Source organism: Amphiprion ocellaris, chromosome 21 (genome assembly GCF_022539595.1).
Source record: "Amphiprion ocellaris isolate individual 3 ecotype Okinawa chromosome 21, ASM2253959v1, whole genome shotgun sequence".
NCBI classification, from domain to species: Eukaryota; Metazoa; Chordata; class Actinopteri; family Pomacentridae; genus Amphiprion; species Amphiprion ocellaris.
Genome location: NC_072786.1, coordinates 10,172,011 through 10,180,173, shown reverse-complemented (window position 1 = coordinate 10,180,173; position 8,163 = coordinate 10,172,011).

The following is an 8,163-nucleotide window of genomic DNA, read 5'->3' as shown; positions in this document are numbered from 1 at the left end:
ATCTAGAATAATTTTGCAGACTTTGCTTGAAGTGTCTGGTCAAACATTTATAACGAGCTGGATAAGGATGGATATTCGAGACACAAAATCTATGCAGCAGAGCCAGAGATGTCTTTCTTTTTCCCGTTTCCAAACCTGCCACTTACATTACCCACAATGCATGTCAACTGCTGATATTTCAGTCACAGATTGGAATGGGGTTCTAAGGACTGAGAAAAAAGTAACCTGAGCAAATGTGGCGTCACTGTTCCATCATATCCACTGTTCTTAATTACTGCATATTTTAATGAGTTAGCATCCCTCATTGTAAACATGTTGTTACTATTATGCAGGAAAACGGGTCTTCTCGAGCGTTTTAGCCCACACAGTCTCTAAATAGCTCTTATTTAAAACCTCATCTACTCCTGACTGATGAGAACCTCTGTAATTAAAAATCTTTAGAGCTCATTTATTATTTATTAATGGACATCTTCACTGTAAGGCTTATCAAGAAGTGGCCCAATGATACGGAACGCCGCCGCAAACAGCTTTAATGACAGTAAATAAGGTTGTATTAAGGGGTAAAATATTTTTAATGCCATGTCTTATCTTGTCTGTACCAAAAATAACTTTAAAATGACGAAACGTACAAATTGCATGACTGCAAACCAAAATTTATCTGTATATTTCCATATTTTTTAAATTTATTCCTCTTTATATTTACACATTTATTTCCTTTTTTTAAGTTTTATTTTTGATTTTTTTTTTATTTATTCTTCTTCATATTTACACATTTATTTCCTTATTTTTTAACAGATTTTTTTAATGTATTCTTTATATTTACACATTTAATTCCTAATTTTTTTAAAACAGATTTATCTTTTATTATGGCATGCCTGTGATTCCACATAAAACATCTTTGTGGCATGAAGCTACAAAGATTAACTGTTTCATCAATAAGCCGTTGATTATTAAATAAATCATCAACTATTTAGATAACTGAACGGTTTTGATTAATTTTTGAGAGGAAAAAAAAATCAATTATCCGAGTTCACATTCTTATGTTGGACTATTTTTTGGCTTCCTTCTTCTTAAACTGATTATGTTTTAGTTGTGAATACAACATTTGAGGACATTATATTGTGCTTGAGAAACACAGATGGACATTTTTCAAGATTTTCTGACATTTTATAGACCAAACAACGAATCGAGAAAATAACTGATAGCTGCAGCCCTTCTCTTTAGTCTTTATTGTGCACTTGTAAAGTTGCTGCTGCTGGCGGGTTCCCAAAGTAGTCTATATAATGAGAATGTCCACTGTCTAAGCACTCACAATTCAATTCTTAACTTGTTTTCTCATCAGTGATTTTGACTGTGCGATCTCCAAACTCTCATATAGAGCATGTGTGTTCACAGACTGGCATTTCATCCTCATGCTGGGATTGTGATCAGAAAGGGAAATCAAGACAATAAAGTATCTTTTTGGACTTAAATGAGTAGTTTGACTTCTGAACTCCTCAGATCTAGTTTCATTTCCAGATTTGTAGTCTTCAGGCTCCAAATATATCCCTGAATGGAACACCTTTACCACTACTAAAGCATGTACTTAAAAAAAGCAAACACATACAGTACACACAACAAAGAGTCTCAATGCACATCCTAAATCTAATTTCCCTTTCAGCAGAGAGGAAAACCCCACGCTGTTTGGCTCGCAGCTTGAGTTCATTCCGGCTACAGTGGAAGCGACAGTTAGCCTATTTACTTTTATTCTGGACTTGTGCTAATTATCTTAACTACACAAGTAATTATCTTTCACATCAAAGGGCCATGCTCTGAGCCCTGCTGATCCCCCCCCCCAACCGACCAACCAACCAGGACGCCAGCAAACCCCCGAATCGCACCGCCATCGCCACGTTTCCGGAGCCAGCTGAATCATGACATTAGCGGATAATTAGATGATCGCCCGACTGCGTTTGATGGGGGCACATGTGACGATCAGCCAGACGTCTGCGAGCTTCGAGCTACCGAGCTAGAATCCAGAGAGATATGATCCCCAGATTTAACAGGAGCTATTAGATCTCAGGTGCTAAGCTGCAGCCTCAGTGAAAGCCTGCATAGCATTTTACAGATTAGCAGTAAATAAATGACATCCCAAGGGATCACTGATGATTTTTTTTTCGCCTCCCATCTCTTTGGCCTCATCCGTGCGGAGCGGTTCTTTCATCTTATCCATTAGCAGTGCCGCTTCTGATCACAGTCCACTCTGATCAATGAATAATGTAGCTGCACTGTTTGATTACTGCCCAAAAGCCGCGACTTAATGGCGAGGACGTCACGACTGGGGAATATACAGCTCGTATTTGTGCACATATGCTTTTATTCACTCCACCTACTTCCATGCACTGATGATGCCTCTGGGCTCCTGTTTTCTGCAAACAGATAATAATCAGGTCATCTGGCACCAGGCACGAATCCTTCATTAACAATATAACGATAATCTCTGCAGTAACATGTGACTGTGGGAGAAAATTTACATGAACTGCATTTAAATTCCTTTGAAGTTGTTTGTTTTGCTCACCTTGGAAACACACTATTTCTACTTCTCCTCTGTGGTAAGAAGTAAACGCACCCCATAAATATTTATCTACCTAGGGCCCTTGCTATTCTGGCCCAGTGTTTTGAACATAGCCACTGGAGATTGGGCCTATCAGGGACCCGCCGAGAGAGAGAGGCAGAAAGAGCAAAAGATAGGGAGGGAAGGAGGGAGGGAGCAAATATTACAAAAAATAAAAGAGAAGGGAGCTGGAAGGGAGTGGTGGAGGACAATATTTTTGTGTGTTCCAAAACGGAAAGTGGTTGGTTTGCGAGGTGTTTAATGCGGGAGGATCGGGCCGAGGTTCAGAGTGTGTTTCCTTTACCAGTCACCTCACACACCTCCGAACTTTCAGTCACACTCTAAGATGAGTCGGAATTTTTAAGAGTTTTTGTTGTGTTGGTGGGAAACTGCTTTCTTATTTTGACTTAAATTCAAGATGAAAACACTTTTCAACCTCTTTGACCTCAGTGATTCAGCAGGATGTCGATCAATAAAATTAAGTCTTTATTTAAACACGCAGAGCTGGACTCACGAACTTGACTACATTATGAAGAGGTGGAATAAGCTAAAATATATTAATACAGGTCAGCGCAACAAAACAATTTTTTAAAAATTCTGTACAGTAGATATGAAGGCTAGTCTGACTCACCAGATGTAGGAAGCAGGTAGAAGCCTTCTGCTGGCCACTCAGTTCAGGCAGTTTTGACCTTTTCTTCCGCTCTCTGTGCGTCACTTTTTCCTTTGCTAAAGAAAATAGAAACAACGTCTAAGGAGCAACCTACCACTTTGAAAATTTTGCCACAGATCTAGATTATGCATTAAAGTAATCCTGCTAGTCTTTTTCTGTGGATTATCCATTTTAAAGCACAGCAATCATCTCCCTGCTTGCAAATGTTCCACCAAAATAATTCCACAATTCTACATTAAAGCTACCTATTTTTCATTAAGCCACATCAATAACTAGAAGAGCACTCAGAGAGCACAGTACTCTGTCAAGGCTGTTCATTTCCCCATATGGCAGTGTCAGAAATGCTTAAAGTTATTGATGATCAGAAATCATATATATCAGTATCAATATAGATGTACCCACAAACAAAATGGCCTTGCGCTGAGCACAGGCGTGTGTTATGCATGTGTAAGTTACGTACGGATACTGAATCACATGATAAATATAAATAAATATGTAGTGGGTGGCAGGAATTGATGGGTCTCAGAAACACCCCCACAATTTAATCAATTGCTCCTTGTATAATTTCTGACAGATGAGTCCCGGTAAATTCGCAGCGGACAATTTGTAGTAGGATCACAATCATGTGATCATCAGCAGGCAGCTGATGTAGTGTTCACTTGTTGCCATAGTTACTGTGACGTTGTGCCGCTATCTCCCAATGATACAGAAATCTTTAACAAATCCGTGGATCCAAACTATAAGCCGCATCACTGCCAAAATCTAATCAGTTGGTCCTTGAGCCATTTCTGACCTTCCCTGAAAATTTCATCCAAATCCTTGGGTCCGTTTTTGAGTAATGTTGCCAACAGACAGACAGACGTCGATTGTCACATAACTCCGCCGTGTTTGGTGGAGTAATATATTTGGTTTAAAGAAATACAAACAAACTTGAGCGTTTTCCCCTCTATAGCAGAATAATGGTGTGTCGCAGCCAGACCATTATGTTCGACACAATGAGGGGGCAAAGTGAGACTACTGGATATCGAAATCAAAAAATACCACCTTTGTCATATGCAGCCTACTGGAGACTCCAGAGTGGCGTCAGCAAATGCTGGTGGATCAACAGGTCCACCGCAACTTGCAAGGGGAAATAAAACCACCTCGAAAGTCATGCATGAAGATATTTTATGTTTGAATCGAAGACAAGTTATAGACAATGAAAGGTCAGGAAGGTGTCACAGAAAACTCTCCATTACTATGGCAACAACATCCAGACGGCCTGTTTCGACCTCATCAGAGACAAGAAGGTTCTCACTAAGGATCTGGGAGGAAACTCAAATTGTTCAGAGTTTATGGCTGATATCTGCCATCGTCATATGGAGCAAATGGAGGAAACTTATCCAATCAGATCTGAGCACAGAATTCAAGCTTAGAGAGTTTCACTTAACTTTATCTTTGTCATCATAACGTTTACATCCAGAGATATCATCACACACAATGTTCATAAAGACTAACTTACATTGTCTAGGCTAATACAACTATATCTCATAATCTTACTGGGCTACTGGCATTTCATTCAGCCTGTCAGCATATAGCAGTGTGTGTTTGTGTGTGTCTTGTGTTCGCAGCAGCTTCTGTGGTTTCCCCAATGGTCTTTTCACAACTTCAAGCGGAGGAGCAGAAAAGTCAGGTGCAAGGAGATCAACACAAACATATCCAGCTATACCTGCGGCTTTTAGAGGCACAGAAAAATATGACAAAAACTTGCATTAAATTCCTTATAGGATAGTTGGATGAGCAAGTTTTATAACCTGGTTTTGCCTATTCTAAACACCTGGGGGGTAAACACTTCTGCTATTGGAAATGTTAATATTTTTTCATATATCTGTTACTCCTAGCCTGTATTACTTACATTGTTTTTCATACATCAGGCATCCTGGCACAGTAGAAATGCTATGCCACCATGAAAAAGTTGATTCTTTAATCATTTTTGGCAGAATATTGTTTGCATTAAGTAACGGTATTGTCTTTTTTTATTATTCAATAGTCTCCATCCTAAGTTTTTTTCCAGATAAGATTATAATATATTGATTCTACTGGTTAATTTTTTGCTGCGTTATCAAAGTTAGTGTGTAGAATCATACAATATCAAAGGTATTGGTAACAATCACCAAATTTTAGGTATAAGGGCATCCATAATAGAAGGGAAAATAGATTTTTAATGTTTTAAGTAACAATTATTTAAATATCCCTGAATCGTATAGTTAATCAATTGATTCTTTAGTTACAGGAATTTGAGAAAACAGTGAAAAACTGGCCATGACAAAATCTTAGTGCTCAAAGTGGTGCCACCAAAACACAAAAATGATCAATTCAGTCTGTGATATGACAAAGATATGAGGCTGTTTTTTTTTTCCATTTTCTTTTAAAATAGACAACTTTCATGACTTTATTTTTGCTGTGTTAACAAAATTAGTGTCAAGAGTCTCAGAATATCTGTGGCATTGGTACCAACTATGAAATTTCTGGTCTTGAGAAGGGAAAAATGTATCATTTAATCATCCATTAAAGTTTTAGTAAATCAACTGATTCTTTGACCTATGAAATTTGAAAAAACAGTGAAAACTGGCCATCACACCTTCTTAGAGCCCAAGGTGAGGCGACCAAAACACAAAAATAATCACTTTACTTTGTGATATGACAGAGTAACGCAGCAGATCTTTATATTTTAGAAGCTGAAACACAAGAATGTGTATGACTTTTTGCTTAAAAATTAACTCCAAAAAAAAAAAAAATCAATTACCAAATACTTTAGAAAGTCAGTTCTACTTGCTTCATCTTCATTCTGATCAAAAGGTTTTACTAGAAATTTAATTCAAATGCAAAAGCCAGCATCTTTGCAGCGAGTCGCCGCTGGAAACCCAACAACTCTGGATCGGACTCAAAAAATTAACGCAACCTCGTGATTTGATTTGGCATCATTCGGTATTCTGGTGAGAAAAGTCAAAAACACCAGAATTTATTTCCTCAACTTTATCGCCAAAATCTTACTAGGCAGAAGGAATTAGGAATCAGTTGCCAGGGCTGACATCCGGTGCAAAAACACAGGCAATTCCTACTGTCACCTGCTGACACGGAGCCTGAGAACGGCTGGAGCTCATAGTAATCAGGTGCATGAATATGGAACATTTACAACTCGTGCGCTTCCTCATGTAGATGTGTGGGGAACGTGACATTTCCTCCCTGAACCCTGGTGACACTTCTGTGCAAGCTTGTGGTGGGATTATACATCCCCAATCCTGTCACACCACCACATACATACACTCACCTGTTACCTGGCGAACATCAGAGCCCTCCACCTGGATGTTATTGCAGCCCGTGGCGCCCTAATGAGCCCTGCCTCAACTCCGTCAAAGTCATCTGATGACACTGATGTGGGAAGATTGATATTCACGCTTGACTCGCCGTCCTCTCCACTTGACTGCTGTGTTTACCTCCCCACACAATTAGTATCTGGTGAAGACAGACAGACAAAAGAGAGGGGAGAGAAGGGATGGAGTCTGCTGCGTGTTTGCTGCATTAGCTCCAATTGTTTATAAAGATGGGAGATGTCTTTCAGTGGCTTTTGAAGGTGGCTTTTTCTATATCACAGGCCCATTACTGGCTCATTTAATCCCCATAAAAACCCGCTTTACCTCTCTGAATGTCAGAAGCTTGAAATAACAGAAGCTGCATTGGCTTAAGTAGAATGCATATTTCAACAGTTTTGTTTTCTTTGGGTTTTTTATGCCGAATTTGCATCCAAGACGTGCTGTGGCCCCTTTTAAAGACGAATGAACTTCACAAGTGTTCAGGTTCAATTCAACCCACACAGCCACCTTCCTCCTCCATCTTTGTTAGCTAACTTTCATCATAGCATTAGCATACAAGCGCATAAAAAAACGCTTAAAAGGTGAATTGTCTGCCCGCTCGGTGTGAAAATACAAAAATGGAGGTGGTGTTAGCAAACTTTTAAGCTGAGGCGGAGGAGAAAGTCACCAGCAGCAGCAGCAGCCATGTCTTCAGACTGATTTAGCATTAATTGACATTCTCGCTAATCGGTGCATTCGCCATTTGAACACAGTGATAAAATACGGCCTGTGGGCTGAATACTGATGCCTACCTGAGAGAGTGGGGAAGCAGGTGGACGCTCAGGTAAGTCTGGTTTGGAAAAGTAGTCTCGGAAAAAAAAATAAATTAAAAAAAAAATGAGTCGCAGTTTTTGTGTGGAGCCACAGCACCTCCCGGTGGGCGGAGACAAAATGGCGGCCAGCTTCTGAGTTTCATTTAGCTTAAAAACAAACTCTGTTTTTATGCCATTTTTTCACTTTTAACTCCTATTTCACGACATTTAAGATGCAGAAATTATTATTTTACTTCATTATTTTGCATATTCACCTCTTAGTTTTCAATTATTTTGAAGGTTTCACATATTATTGCTGGTGCTTTCATGTTTGTTGCATCTCCAAAACACATTTTAGCTGTAAATTGCTTATTTAAATAACAATTTAAAGTCTAAACATCTAAAACCAGTACTACTAAGTAATTAAGTACATTTATTGAAGTACTATACTGTATATATACTTTATATTTCCCTTCTGTCAAATGTCAGAGTGAAATGTACTTTCTGCTCCATTACGTGTCTGATAGCTTTAGTTTGGTGTGATATTTTAGTAAATAAACAATATAAACTCATTCTTAAACTACATAATTAGACATATTTCCCCCATAGACTGCTCATTTAAATAACAATTTAAAGTCCAAAGATGCAAAACCAGTGGTGTAAAGTAATTAAATACATTTAGTCAAGTGCTGTCAACTAGTACAATTTTGAGGAACTTGTATTTCCATTTTATGTTACTTCATATTTAGGCAAGTA